We start from the raw sequence: 16,325 nt of genomic DNA, 5'->3' as shown, positions 1-16,325 counted from the left end.
ACAAGGAACTCCACATGTCGAAGTAAAAAGGATGTAAATGAATGGTTTTTTATAGTTTCTTTTGCATGCGAATGTGAGAATTATGTTGATATTATCCTTTTTAAATGTAGTCTCATCCATAAAAAGTGTGCGTGGAGTGGAATTGGTTATTTTGTAGCATTAACAATATTGCATTCGAAATTGTGAGAGTGAATTTGGGATAATATATTGACAAAACTAGATGTATGGAAGAATATTTCCCCGAATAATAGTTTTCAAATAATTCATGAAAAATGGTCGTGGGAGATATTACGCCCAATTCATTGAAAAACTGTTTATTTTGTTAGTTATATATAATTTATTGGTCTCTGTTCGATAACCAACCATGATTAATTTTTTGCTGAGTTGTTGCAATCCCAAAATAGCAATCGTTATTTTTTAAATAAACTTGAAATTCAGCATAGCTATCCCAACACGATTAAAACAAGTACTTAATATAAGAAATATTAAAACAAAATCGAAAGAAACATTTACTTAGTGCAAAGTGTTTTTGAGCGCCCGTCCATTCATGCTCCCTTGAAGATCACAGAACTATCTATGGAATGTGATTTGTCGGTAAGATTATCCAGATCTAGATGCAGGGTTCTTTGGATATGATTCTTTGGAATTTCGATTTGAAAATTCATTCGAAGTTTCCACATAGTCAGATTTATTGTTACAAAAATTCAATCCAATTACCTCTAAAACAAGGTGTCACACAACCACCCTTCCCATTTGAGTTTTAAGGGTTGCTGACATCACATTCGCTGGGTTGATACGAGTACAAATTGATTGGAACCAACCGTATAAAATAACCCCCATATGAACCAAAGTTTGCCTCTTTTTTCATTTTCTGAATGTGCTTAGAGGCAGAGATATTAAGAGTGGTGCTTTTTCAAATTGACACACCCTTCAGAGCAATTAAGAACTTTTAGTTTTTTACTCAGAGTTATAAAAGTAGGTAGAGGGAGCATGTCATTTTCATTGAGCAAATTTTGTCCCCAACATGAACTATCAAATTCGACTGTGATTCGCAATGAAGCGCGAGGAAATGAAAACATATCAGTGATACAATATTTCACTCAATTCGCGAGTTTTTCCCCAAAAAACGCACTTCTTATGTCCCATAGTAAATCAACGTTTCATATCAACTCAAAATATATTGAAATAAATACCTAAATATATCAGAAATTCAGAAAACAAACTTCAAGAGCGCCACACGACGTGAAACTACCGATGACACTAGAAGAGCAAAAGCTGACTTGGATTTCAGCAGGTAGATACAGAAAATAATAAATATTCTGATTATTATGAATTCAACAATTAGGAAAAATATCGGATTCCAAATATTCAAATTTGCATATTTAATCGGGAATCACTCAAATAAGTATATTTCAGAACGATATAGTGAAATTGTGAATTTAAAATATATCACAATCCGATAATGTAATCTAACCATGTTGGGGGCATGTAAGAATTGCGTGTACTCCCTCTATCTATGTTTATTACTCTATGGTTTTTTTCAAATCACAAGAGGTCAACCATTAATAACTTCTGTCAAAGCAATGACAAGTGTCAAACGATCCATATATACGGTGGAGGTTATCTGAAATACTTATTGAAAGTCGCTAGTAACCGCTCTGAAATTCTGGACGATATACGGACTATACCCTGTATATATTTGTCGGGAATTTACGAGCTCATTACAGTCATATCGAAAAGCTTCAATTAAAAGGCATTAATACAACGAAACTTTATTACAAAACCCTTTCATAAAAAACTCGATTATTACTTGGGCACAAACGGCTACATCAAAGCAAAAGTTGCAAATATGCCTTGTTACACAAAAAAATATAGCAGTCAGCTTGTTCGACAAACTTTGCGGCGGCGACTTTCATGTAGATATTCTGCTCACGTTGTCTTTCGTAATATATCCTTCTTGTGAATAATATATCAACTTCCCGCCAAGCCTTCAATGTTACTCTTACGCAAGATTAATGGAGAATTTTGAGAACACCGTATTTTATGGGATTTGCTCCTCTCGCTTGAAATATGCAAAAGTATCCCGCCAAGAAGTTTGAGGGGTGAATGAAATGTGTCTATATGGAAAAGGAACAAAAGTTTCGACTCAATTAGCATACGGAATAAGTCTTGGAATACTCTTGGAGTACTCCGTTCTTATAACATTCTCGTAATTGACATTCAACCACTCAAAGGGACTCCGTTATTGTCAAAATGAAGAACATTCCAATATTTCATACTTATCATCGGGGAGAATACAATAAAGTTATCTGAATTTCAGAGGAACTCCAGAAATATTCATTAGGGTGAAAGAACTAGACATCTGAAGATGAATGAATTTTGTCCAAGGGAAAATCTGGAGGGAATTTTAAGTTCTGTGATGAGCGGTTTTCATCAAAACGCAAAAGCAGTTCTACAGCCTATTTTTCCTCTAACTTTCAGTGAGCAGTTAATTTCATTTCTTCGGATTATAGAGGATCTGAGGAGTCTGAGGAAACCGGAATTAAAACATCTTGTCATACTCATTAATTTACTCGTATTTGATTTTCTTGGTTCTTATTTGAAGCATTTTCATCTTGATGATAATTTTGCCAACAAATACTATACCTGAGTTTTTGAGGATTGCTGACATCACACTCGCAGGGTTGATACAAATTGCTTGGAACCAACCGTATAAAATGTCCCCCTAATATGAACCAAAGTTTGACTCTTTTTTCATTTTCTAATTTTACAATGAGGCAGAGACACACTCTTACACTCACTGAAAGGAATGTCGAATACATGTGCATCACATTTTTCAATAAGATACCTGAAGATTTACAAGCTATTGATAGATTTCAGATCTTTAAATCCGAAGTGAATAGGTTGCTTAAAGATATGGAACCCTATACTGTTCAAGAATTCCTTGCAACATGAGATCTAAACGTTCATTGCTCCTTTGTTTATGTGTGCCTATGTTCTCTATACATATTTAATGTGTTTTTGAGAGTGAATTTCTATTATTATTATTATAATTAAGAACTTTTAGTTGTTTACAAATTACAAGAGATTAGCCATTAATAACCTCCAAACTTCTGTCAAAGCAATGACAAGTGTCAAGCGGTCCGTATATACGAAACAGCTGGTCTGAAATATTGACAACCGCTAGATAATTTTACCAGCAAATACTATAACTACTTGATGAAATCATTCTTTACTTAACTAGATCCAAATAATTACTTTTTACAATTTGACACAAAAAACGGTAACTAAATGGTGTATGCGCCAGTTCATAGAACCATCAGAAAGTTAGCCATAGTGCTCACTACAACATAATGATGATAACTGAAAGTTCAAACTGCACTGAATAAACAATTCCATCTTACAATAACATCATGGGAATGAAGTCCATAACCAAAATGAGCTCAGCAAGATGCAAGATCTATTATCGTAAAGTTTCAGTTCGTTACGGTTCATTTTCTACTCGGATTAACCCAGTAACTATTATATTATCTGTTTGTGACAACAGCTTATACATTTTCTCGAGTTTTATAGTCAAAGTTGCAAAGTTCAGTGATTTGGACCATTCCACACGAACTGACGTCAAACCACAAACTTTCCTTTTATAATTTCATACATTCGGCAAAAGTTTACTGCATTTAGCATTTTCTTCTTGCTTATCCAGAGCAGGTGTCTGTTAATGACTGAATTAACGAACTTAACAAGAAAATACAACATTTCAACTTTCATTTCCGTCGCCAAATCTGAAAAACATCTACTACATCTGAAACATATCATGGGCATAATTTTTGCAATTTCAATCTCTTATAGATTACTTTTATTATATTCACGTGAGCTTTACATCTTCCTTAATCTCTAAATATTCACTAGAAGACATAGATTTCTTCAATTGCTTTCCAGTTTTGATCTCTATTGAGCGTATCGGATCCAGTATTAATTGTGTGATATAATTTGAAATCTTTGATTTTCAGTCATAATCTATACTATCTAATACCTCTAATAGCATCTACTAAGCGGTCACCCACAGAAATACTTACCCCAGACCACAGTTTCTTTACTTCCAAGAACTTGACGTGACCAATATTATTTAATAAAACTTACTAACGTAATGAGTCTGTTATCAATAAGTTTGACGCGTAATATCCAAATGGTCTCGTAGAGCTAGTTACATGCACCTTCTACCCCGAGTGCAAAAAAAATTATAGTAAAAATCATTTGTAGGGATTCACGGCTCGGCTGGATGTTCAAGCTACTTGGCTTGAGCTTGACTTGATTTCAAGTCAATCTCAAGTCAAGCAGTAGTTTTTCAATCTCAAGTCAAGTCAAGTATTTATTTATCAAGTACTTGAATCTCTCAAGCTACTTGATTTTTGAAAGTTTTATTGTGTAGTGTCACATCAATAAAAAAAAATGAAGAAATGAGGAGGTACCCTGTAAAAAACACTTATATTTATTAAATTTATTGTAGAAAAAAACCGAAAATATCAATTTTTTCGAAATAGAAACATAAATTAAATCACTAAAAATCATAACAAAATGAAAAAAAAAATTAAAATGAGGTTCCTTAATATTGAGAAACCTCCAGGCTTCGTTTGATTTCATTATTTTCCATCCAGGATCTAAGACACACGAGGCATCTCATAGATTGCGGGTTTTTGTAAATGTAAGAGCAGCTTTGGAAAATAGTCTTTCAACAGGAGCTGAAGATGCTGGCGTTGATAAAAAATCCTTGGCCATTTTGGCCAAGTTTGGAAAAATATTTCTGAAATTGCCAACATCTACCAACAGATTTCATAGAAATAAGAGAAAACTTCTAATAAAGTCACAATGGCGAATGCTTCAGTCTCTCAGCGCTTGAGGACAACTATTATTCAGTCTAAGCGCGCAGGAGATTGCAGAAATATATGCCGTGCAACGCGTGAATATTAAGCTCAGGTAATATCAAGTAGATTAATTGTATGTAATTTTTCACGAGCTTGATTTTCAAGTCAAGGTGTTGGATAAAATGTCAATCTACTTGGCTTAATGAATCCCTTATCATTTGAGTAATAATATCATTTGAACTTGTTCCTTCTATGTATATTGTTTTTGAATTGTCTTTCTTCGAAAAGGTAGCTGTATCCTATCATTTCGTGACGATCTCACGATGATCTCAAATGATAAACATGATAACTCGTTCGTTAATGGGTAACATTTACGAATAGGAAAATATTATCAATTATTTCGGATTTAATAACTCTATAAATCACAGAAAATTGTTCGGAGATTGGACTGATTTGTTTTAATTTTCATTTTGTTGAAGAAAATATTGGGGGAATGCCAATTTACAGAAATATACATCAAGGACTGAATTTTCTAGGGGGTTAAGATCATGTAGAATACTGAATTCTACCTAATATATTGGGGCTGAAATCTACATGAATAGGTCATTAAATTTGGTGAAAAAATTACATGAATACAAGTTTTATAAAGCGCTAAAATCCGCTGACTTCAAGTCAGTGCCTTTTCGATAATTTGGATTCTTACATTTGATGATTCAGATTTATGTCTTATCATTCCAATGAAAAAGTATTCGGGTAATGATGTTTTTACACTCATTATGAGTCTTCCATCGTAGATAGTCTAAAATATCTGGGAAAATATATTCGAAGAGACTTCTAGAGAATATTCCGATGAAATATCACCCAAGAGGATCATTGAAATGGCTTCTCGAGAATGTTTTCTGAACATTCAGTTTCCAAGACGGGCGTATTCGAAATGGAAAAATAATTCATTGAATTTCCCTCGGAATCAATCCAATCAATCAAAACTGTTAGTTCGAGTGGGGTTCCAACTTAATGATGAAAAAATGCGAGATCTTATTGATGGCAATTTTATAATTCTCCTCGTTTCCCTCTTCTCCTCATTCACGCACGATAAGGCAGTTGATTTCGGATGATTTTCCACCAAAGATTTCTAACGATCTGAATTCGGGAAATGCTGAACGTATTTTTCACAGAGATGGATTTTTAACAAACCGATACCGTATAAATCGAAAATTTAGCTTCTATTCAATGGCCATTATTGACTGATTCCTCGAATTTCCTTTGAAATAAATAAATAATGCAGAATGGAAATATTGAGTTAGGAAAGGTTAGTTGAAGTCAGGAAGGTAATGTATTAGATTCACTTACTGAAATCGAGTTAAAAAAACGATATTCCCGCTGATATTATTTTAGAGACACCAAAGTAGTGTATCTACGTTTGAATTTTTTCCATGAAAAGTCCAAGATTTAAAACGAAAAAGAATATGGAATTTGGCAGAAAAAAAATGTTCAAGGAACTGAAGCTATTTTACTACCGTATTTTGCTAAACTCGCAAACAACATGCACTTTCATCTTTATGACCAAGGTAATCTATGTTACAAGCTAGTTTAATTAAAAAAGTGGAAAATTACTAATATGCTAATTTTTCGTCGAAAAAATTTCCATAGCCCTGAGAAAATTTTCAAAAAATAAAAGTTCCTTCATGAGAATATTGTATCATTTTATTGATTGATTCGACTATGAAGATCACGAAAATGCTTGCAGTTGGGCGATCAATACATTATTCCATGAATAATAGGCAAAAATCTGAAATTTTCAGAGAAAAAATTGATAATACTCCCGAAGCTGCCACTTCTTCTGGACGTGGGCTACGCACTTGAAACCTCACTGTGTTTTAGAGCGTAACTTGAAGTTCAAAAAATGCTTCATTTGAGGGGTCCGTGAGGAATAATTCAGGAGATATAACGATTTTTAGAGGGAAATTCAATTTCCTTCCAAATTTCGAGTTCAAATTTCCTCGAAACCGGAAGCTTTACGAAGAATCGGTGAGCAGTGCCATAATTGACGATATTTGATTGACCGGATTTCGATCTCACCTGAAAAATTTTTTGTCCAAAAATTTTCGTAAAATTTTCCATACCTAACCCTTAGAAAATTTTCAAAAAAATAAAAGTTCCTTCATGAGAATATTGTATCATTTTATTGATTGATTCGACTATGTATATTACGAAAATGATTGCAGTTGGGCGATCAATACATTATTCCATGAATAATAGGCAAAAATCTGAAATTTTCAGTGAAAAAATTGATAATACTCCCGAAGCTGCCACTTCTTCTGGACGTGGGCTACGCACTTGAAACCTCACTATGTTTTAGAGCGTAACTTGAAGTTCAAAAAATGCTTCATTTGAGGGGTCCGTGAGGAATAATTCAGGAGATATAACGATTTTTAGAGGGAAATTCAATTTTCTCCCAAATTTCGAGTTCAAATTTCCTCGAAACCGGAAGCTTTACGAAGAATCGGTGAGCAGTGCCATAATTGACGATATCTGATTGACCGGATTTCGATCTCACCTCAAAAATTTTTTGTCCAAAAATTTTCGTAAAATTTTCCATACCTAACCCTTAGAAAATTTTCAAAAAAATAAAAGTTCCTTCATGAGAATATTGTATCATTTTATTGATTGATTCGACTATGTATATTACGAAAATGATTGCAGTTGGGCGATCAATACATTATTCCATGAATAATAGGCAAAAATCTGAAATTTTCAGAGAAAAAATTGATAATATTCCCGAAGCTGCCACTTCTTCTGGACGTGGGCTACGCACTTGAAACCTCTCTATGTTTTAGAGCGTAACTTGAAGTTCAAAAAATGCTTCATTTGAGGGGTCCGTGAGGAATAATTCAGGAGATATAACGATTTTTAGAGGGAAATTCAATTTTCTCCCAAATTTCGAGTTCAAATTTCCTCGAAACCGGAAGCTTTACGAAGAATCGGTGAGCAGTGCCATAATTGACGATATCTGATTGACCGGATTTCGATCTCACCTGAAAAATTTTTTGTCCAAAAATTTTCGTAAAATTTTCCATACCTAACCCTTAGAAAATTTTCAAAAAAATAAAAGTTCCTTCATGAGAATATTGTATCATTTTATTGATTGATTCGACTATGTATATTACGAAAATGATTGCAGTTGGGCGATCAATACATTATTCCATGAATAATAGGCAAAAATCTGAAATTTTCAGAGAAAAAATTGATAATACTCCCGAAGCTGCCACTTCTTCTGGACGTGGGCTACGCACTTGAAACCTCACTATGTTTTAGAGCGTAACTTGAAGTTCAAAAAATGCTTCATTTGAGGGGTCCGTGAGGAATAATTCAGGAGATATAACGATTTTTAGAGGGAAATTCAATTTTCTCCCAAATTTCGAGTTCAAATTTCCTCGAAACCGGAAGCTTTACGAAGAATCGGTGAGCAGTGCCATAATTGACGATATCTGATTGACCGGATTTCGATCTCACCTGAAAAATTTTTTGTCCAGAAATTTTCGTAAAATTTTCCACACCTAACCCTTAGAAAATTTTCAAAAAAATAAAAGTTCCTTCATGAGAATATTTTATCATTTTATTGATTGATTCGACTATGTATATTACGAAAATGATTGCAGTTGGGCGATCAATACATTATTCCATGAATAATAGGCAAAAATCTGAAATTTTCAGAGAAAAAATTGATAATATTCCCGAATCTGCCACTTCTTCTGGACGTGGGCTACGCACTTGAAACCTCACTATGTTTTAGAGCGTAACTTGAAGTTCAAAAAATGCTTCATTTGAGGGGTCCGTGAGGAATAATTCAGGAGATATAAAGATTTTTAGAGGGAAATTCAATTTTCTCCCAAATTTCGAGTTCAAATTTCCTCGAAACCGGAAGCTTTACGAAGAATCGGTGAGCAGTGCCATAATTGACGATATCTGATTGACCGGATTTCGATCTCACCTAAAAAATTTTTTGTCCAAAAATTTTCGTAAAATTTTCCATACCTAACCCTTAGAAAATTTTCAAAAAAATAAAAGTTCCTTCATGAGAATATTGTATCATTTTATTGATTGATTCGACTATGTATATTACGAAAATGATTGCAGTTGGGCGATCAATACATTATTCCATGAATGATAGGCAAAAATCTGAAATTTTCAGAGAAAAAATTGATAATACTCCCGAAGCTGCCACTTCTTCTGGACGTGGGCTACGCACTTGAAACCTCACTATGTTTTAGAGCGTAACTTGAAGTTCAAAAAATGCTTCATTTGAGGGGTCCGTGAGGAATAATTCAGGAGATATAACGATTTTTAGAGGGAAATTCAATTTTCTCCCAAATTTCGAGTTCAAATTTCCTCGAAACCGGAAGCTTCACGAAGAATCCGTGAGCAGTGCCATAATTGACGATATCTGATTGACCGGATTTCGATCTCACCTGAAAAATTTTTTGTCCAAAAATTTTCGTAAAATTTTCCATAAAAATTTTCAAAAAAATAAAAGTTCCTTCATGAGAATATTTTATCATTTTATTGATTGATTCGACTATGTATATTACGAAAATGATTGCAGTTGGGCGATCAATACATTATTCCATGAATAATAGGCAAAAATCTGAAATTTTCAGAGAAAAAATTGATAATACTCCCGAAGCTGCCACTTCTTCTGGACGTGGGCTACGCACTTGAAACCGCACTGTGTTTTAGAGCGTAACTTGAAGTTCAAAAAATGCTTCATTTGAGGAGTCCGTGAGGAATAATTCAGGAGATATAACGATTTTTAGAGGGAAATTCAATTTTCTCCCAAATTTCGAGTTCAAATTTCCTCGAAACCGGAAGCTTTACGAAGAATCGGTGAGCAGTGCCATAATTGACGATATCTGATTGACCGGATTTCGATCTCACCTCAAAAATTTTTTGTCCAAAAATTTTCGTAAAATTTTCCATACCTAACCCTTAGAAAATTTTCAAAAAAATAAAAGTTCCTTCATGAGAATATTGTATCATTTTATTGATTGATTCGACTATGTATATTACGAAAATGATTGCAGTTGGGCGATCAATACATTATTCCATGAATGATAGGCAAAAATCTGAAATTTTCAGAGAAAAAATTGATAATACTCCCGAAGCTGCCACTTCTTCTGGACGTGGGCTACGCACTTGAAACCTCACTATGTTTTAGAGCGTAACTTGAAGTTCAAAAAATGCTTCATTTGAGGGGTCCGTGAGGAATAATTCAGGAGATATAACGATTTTTAGAGGGAAATTCAATTTTCTCCCAAATTTCGAGTTCAAATTTCCTCGAAACCGGAAGCTTTACAAAGAATCCGTGAGCAGTGCCATAATTGACGATATCTGATTGACCGGATTTCGATCTCACCTGAAAAATTTTTTGTCCAAAAATTTTCGTAAAATTATCCATAAAAATTTTCAAAAAAATAAAAGTTCCTTCATGAGAATATTTTATCATTTTATTGATTGATTCGACTATGTATATTACGAAAATGATTGCAGTTGGGCGATCAATACATTATTCCATGAATAATAGGCAAAAATCTGAAATTTTCAGAGAAAAAATTGATAATACTCCCGAAGCTGCCACTTCTTCTGGACGTGGGCTACGCACTTGAAACCGCACTGTGTTTTAGAGCGTAACTTGAAGTTCAAAAAATGCTTCATTTGAGGAGTCCGTGAGGAATAATTCAGGAGATATAACGATTTTTAGAGGGAAATTCAATTTTCTCCCAAATTTCGAGTTCAAATTTCCTCGAAACCAGAAGCTTTACGAAGAATCGGTGAGCAGTGCCATAATTGACGATATCTGATTGACCGGATTTCGATCTCACCTCAAAAATTTTTTGTCCAAAAATTTTCGTAAAATTTTCCATACCTAACCCTTAGAAAATTTTCAAAAAAATAAAAGTTCCTTCATGAGAATATTGTATCATTTTATTGATTGATTCGACTATGTATATTACGAAAATGATTGCAGTTGGGCGATCAATACATTATTCCATGAATAATAGGCAAAAATCTGAAATTTTCAGAGAAAAAATTGATAATACTCCCGAAGCTGCCACTTCTTCTGGACGGGGGCTACGCACTTGAAACCTCACTATGTTTTAGAGCGTAACTTGAAGTTCAAAAAATGCTTCATTTGAGGGGTCCGTGAGGAATAATTCAGGAGATATAACGATTTTTAGAGGGAAATTCAATTTTCTCCCAAATTTCGAGTTCAAATTTCCTCGAAACCGGAAGCTTTACGAAGAATCGGTGAGCAGTGCCATAATTGACGATATCTGATTGACCGGATTTCGATCTCACCTGAAAAATTTTTTGTCCAAAAATTTTCGTAAAATTTTCCATACCTAACCCTTAGAAAATTTTCAAAAAAATAAAAGTTCCTTCATGAGAATATTGTATCATTTTATTGATTGATTCGACTATGTATATTACGAAAATGATTGCAGTTGGGCGATCAATACATTATTCCATGAATAATAGGCAAAAATCTGAAATTTTCAGAGAAAAAATTGATAATACTCCCGAAGCTGCCACTTCTTCTGGACGTGGGCTACGCACTTGAAACCTCACTATGTTTTAGAGCGTAACTTGAAGTTCAAAAAATGCTTCATTTGAGGGGTCCGTGAGGAATAATTCAGGAGATATAACGATTTTTAGAGGGAAATTCAATTTTCTCCCAAATTTCGAGTTCAAATTTCCTCGAAACCGGAAGCTTTACGAAGAATCGGTGAGCAGTGCCATAATTGACGATATCTGATTGACCGGATTTCGATCTCACCTGAAAAATTTTTTGTCCAAAAATTTTCGTAAAATTTTCCATACCTAACCCTTAGAAAATTTTCAAAAAAATAAAAGTTCCTTCATGAGAATATTGTATCATTTTATTGATTGATTCGACTATGTATATTACGAAAATGATTGCAGTTGGGCGATCAATACATTATTCCATGAATAATAGGCAAAAATCTGAAATTTTCAGGGAAAAAATTGATAATACTCCCGAAGCTGCCACTTCTTCTGGACGTGGGCTACGCACTTGAAACCTCACTATGTTTTAGAGCGTAACTTGAAGTTCAAAAAATGCTTCATTTGAGGGGTCCGTGAGGAATAATTCAGGAGATATAACGATTTTTAGAGGGAAATTCAATTTTCTCCCAAATTTCGAGTTCAAATTTCCTCGAAACCGGAAGCTTTACGAAGAATCGGTGAGCAGTGCCATAATTGACGATATCTGATTGACCGGATTTCGATCTCACCTGAAAAATTTTTTGTCCAAAAATTTTCGTAAAATTTTCCATACCTAACCCTTAGAAAATTTTCAAAAAAATAAAAGTTCCTTCATGAGAATATTGTATCATTTTATTGATTGATTCGACTATGTATATTACGAAAATGATTGCAGTTGGGCGATCAATACATTATTCCATGAATAATAGGCAAAAATCTGAAATTTTCAGAGAAAAAATTGATAATACTCCCGAAGCTGCCACTTCTTCTGGACGTGGGCTACGCACTTGAAACCTCACTATGTTTTAGAGCGTAACTTGAAGTTCAAAAAATGCTTCATTTGAGGGGTCCGTGAGGAATAATTCAGGAGATATAACGATTTTTAGAGGGAAATTCAATTTTCTCCCAAATTTCGAGTTCAAATTTCCTCGAAACCGGAAGCTTTACGAAGAATCGGTGAGCAGTGCCATAATTGACGATATCTGATTGACCGGATTTCGATCTCACCTGAAAAATTTTTTGTCCAAAAATTTTCGTAAAATTTTCCATACCTAACCCTTAGAAAATTTTCAAAAAAATAAAAGTTCCTTCATGAGAATATTGTATCATTTTATTGATTGATTCGACTATGTATATTACGAAAATGATTGCAGTTGGGCGATCAATACATTATTCCATGAATAATAGGCAAAAATCTGAAATTTTCAGAGAAAAAATTGATAATACTCCCGAAGCTGCCACTTCTTCTGGACGTGGGCTACGCACTTGAAACCTCACTATGTTTTAGAGCGTAACTTGAAGTTCAAAAAATGCTTCATTTGAGGGGTCCGTGAGGAATAATTCAGGAGATATAACGATTTTTAGAGGGAAATTCAATTTTCTCCCAAATTTCGAGTTCAAATTTCCTCGAAACCGGAAGCTTTACGAAGAATCGGTGAGCAGTGCCATAATTGACGATATCTGATTGACCGGATTTCGATCTCACCTGAAAAATTTTTTGTCCAAAAATTTTCGTAAAATTTTCCATACCTAACCCTTAGAAAATTTTCAAAAAAATAAAAGTTCCTTCATGAGAATATTGTATCATTTTATTGATTGATTCGACTATGTATATTACGAAAATGATTGCAGTTGGGCGATCAATACATTATTCCATGAATAATAGGCAAAAATCTGAAATTTTCAGAGAAAAAATTGATAATACTCCCGAAGCTGCCACTTCTTCTGGACGTGGGCTACGCACTTGAAACCTCACTATGTTTTAGAGCGTAACTTGAAGTTGAAAAAAATGCTTCATTTGAGGGGTCCGTGAGGAATAATTCAGGAGATATAACGATTTTTAGAGGGAAATTCAATTTTCTCCCAAATTTCGAGTTCAAATTTCCTCGAAACCGGAAGCTTTACGAAGAATCCGTGAGCAGTGCCATAATTGACGATATCTGATTGACCGGATTTCGATCTCACCTGAAAAATTTTTTGTCCAAAAATTTTCGTAAAATTTTCCATACCTAACCCTTAGAAAATTTTCAAAAATATAAAAGTTCCTTCATGAGAATATTGTATCATTTTATTGATTGATTCGACTATGTATATTACGAAAATGATTGCAGTTGGGCGATCAACACATTATTCCATGAATAATAGGCAAAAATCTGAAATTTGCAAAGAAAAAATTGATAATATTCCCGAATCTGCCACTTCTTCTGGACGTGGGCTACGCACTTGAAACCTCACTATGTTTTAGAGCGTAACTTGAAGTTCAAAAAATGCTTCATTTGAGGGGTCTGTGAGGAATAATTCAGGAGATATAACGATTTTTAGAAGGAAATTCAATTTTCTCCCAAATTTCGAGTTCGAATTTTTTCAAAACTGTGTGGTCATCATGAACAATGTCATATTCCGAATTGTCAGATTTCAAATCGGCCTCGTTCTCCAGAAACCTCTAAAAGGCCGTCGAACTTGAAACACCCTGTATATCGGTTCTATAGCGTTGTACGTCTTCTAATTCCCAGCTTCCCAGAAATTATAGATGAAAATCTGAAATTTTCGATGAATAATAATAGTTCAATTACAAGATAGCATAGTTATCTTATCATAATAGTATCCATTACAAATGTAAATTCCTCATTTTTTACCTCCAGCACATATAAAACATTCATAAACATCCCTCATTTCAAATATTCGAGATTCGAAAACAACCCTACATAATTCACTTCTACAAATAGTAAAAAACAGAGAGCAGAACGACTGCATTTTAAATCCGTTCCTGTGCCAAGAAAAACATTATGTATACATGGCACGTCTTCGTATATAATATCACGTAATACAACTCGAAAAAGTAGCTGTCGCTAGATCCAATATTGGAAAAGCTCACTTCGCACTTCAAAAGACTGTCAGGTGGGGTCATTTGAGATCAGTGTAATATTGGTTTTATACCATGCATTGTTCGTCTGACTCTGAATAACATAATGGAACTGTAACAATATCCGAATTTTTTTTATAGAGAAGTTTTCCATTATGATATTCTATGGAGTTTCTGTCAAGGAAACAGCTCGAATAAAAGTTAAGAAGCGGTTATCCAATTAACGCCCTAAGATTTCAAAGTGAAATATGAAAACATTGTAATACATAGGCGTACAACTTTGCTTCCTCCATTTTTTTCGAAATTCGAGGCTTTATTTTAAAAAACTGGTCATATATTCATGATTCAAAGTATTGTCCATCTACTACTTTCTCACATCTTTCGGGCAGCGTAGGAATTCCGTGTTTGAAAAACTGGTCATCTTTCGAAGCGATCCAATTTTTTATTTCCTCATAAGACCGGAAATGCTGGTCAGCCAAGCCGTGTGCCATTGATCGAAACAAGTGATAGTCCGAGGAAGCAACGTCTGGATAATACGGCGGGTGGGGTAGGACTTCCCATTTCCACGTTTCCAAGTATGTCTTGACCACATGGGGCCAGCATTGTCATACTGTAAAATCGCTTTATTATGTCTCTCGTTGTATTGCGGCCGTTTGTCTTTCAATGCTCGACTCAAACGCATTAATTGCATTAGGTACAATCGCCTGTGATTGTTTCAGTCGGTTTTAATAACTCATAACACACTACGCCGTGCTGGTTCCATCAAATACTGGGCATGCCCTTGGAACCGTGAATATTTGGTTTGGCCGTTGACGTGGAAGCATGGCTGGGATATTCCCTTGATTTTCTGCGTTTGGAATTATCGTAGTGAACCCATTTTTCGTCTCCAGTCACAATGCGATGCAGAACAAGGAAACAAACGCCTTTCAACATTTCTCGGCTTCAACTAGTACAACACTCATACGGCATATTTTCTTTTGTATTGCCGAAAAGTAAAATAATAATAAATAAGACATTCAAAAAACAATGCAAATTTAACACTTTAGTTCATTATCTCTCCTTTTAACGCAAAATATCTTGACAAGTGACGAAAAAATTATTAATCAATTTATCATTATAAAAAGAATTCAACTAATAGCCAGCGGTGGGATTCGAACCCAACCAAGGTCATATCTCCGGAACTATAAGACTAAGACTGAGGTGGAAAATTGTATTAAAATATTTTCCCCGAATGATTCCAAGAATTTCTTGTTGAAAAAACGAACCAATACCGTTGCGTCTGGTAAATTTCTGTGTGATGTGGCATCCAAGGCAGTATTGAACCTTTTATATCTTCGTGAATAATACAGAAGAGCATGTTACCTGAACTGAATTGCTGCATTATTATTAATCTAAATTGTTGAATTATTACTTCTTTCCATTTATCATTGAAGAAGATGATTTGTTTTGCAACACGATCGCATATGATGGAGATTTACCTGTATTATTCATTCTCCTATACCTAATAATCCGGGTTTTCAGTCCGCATAAAGATAATTAAATATTAACAAAGCTTCCAGAAATCCTAGGAGTTAAATTCAACTGAGATTTAATCATTTTAAATGGATTCCAGAATAGGAGAACATGTACTCTTATCTGTTTTATCAACTCAAACTTCTCTCTCGTTGTTGTGAAGAACATTGCTTAACCCAGAATGAAGTTCAGAATGAACTGTATGAACCTGCAGAATGAAATTAATGAACGCTTTTTTTTCAGAAAAACATAGAAGTAGGAGTTCTATTCTTCTATTCTTCTATGTTTTTCTGAAAAAAAAGCGT

The sequence above is a fragment of the Harmonia axyridis genome, chromosome 3 (assembly GCF_914767665.1).
Source record: "Harmonia axyridis chromosome 3, icHarAxyr1.1, whole genome shotgun sequence".
Classification (NCBI taxonomy): domain Eukaryota; kingdom Metazoa; phylum Arthropoda; class Insecta; order Coleoptera; family Coccinellidae; genus Harmonia; species Harmonia axyridis.
The sequence above is the reverse complement of the archived record's forward strand: the minus strand, read 5'-3'. Positions refer to the sequence as shown.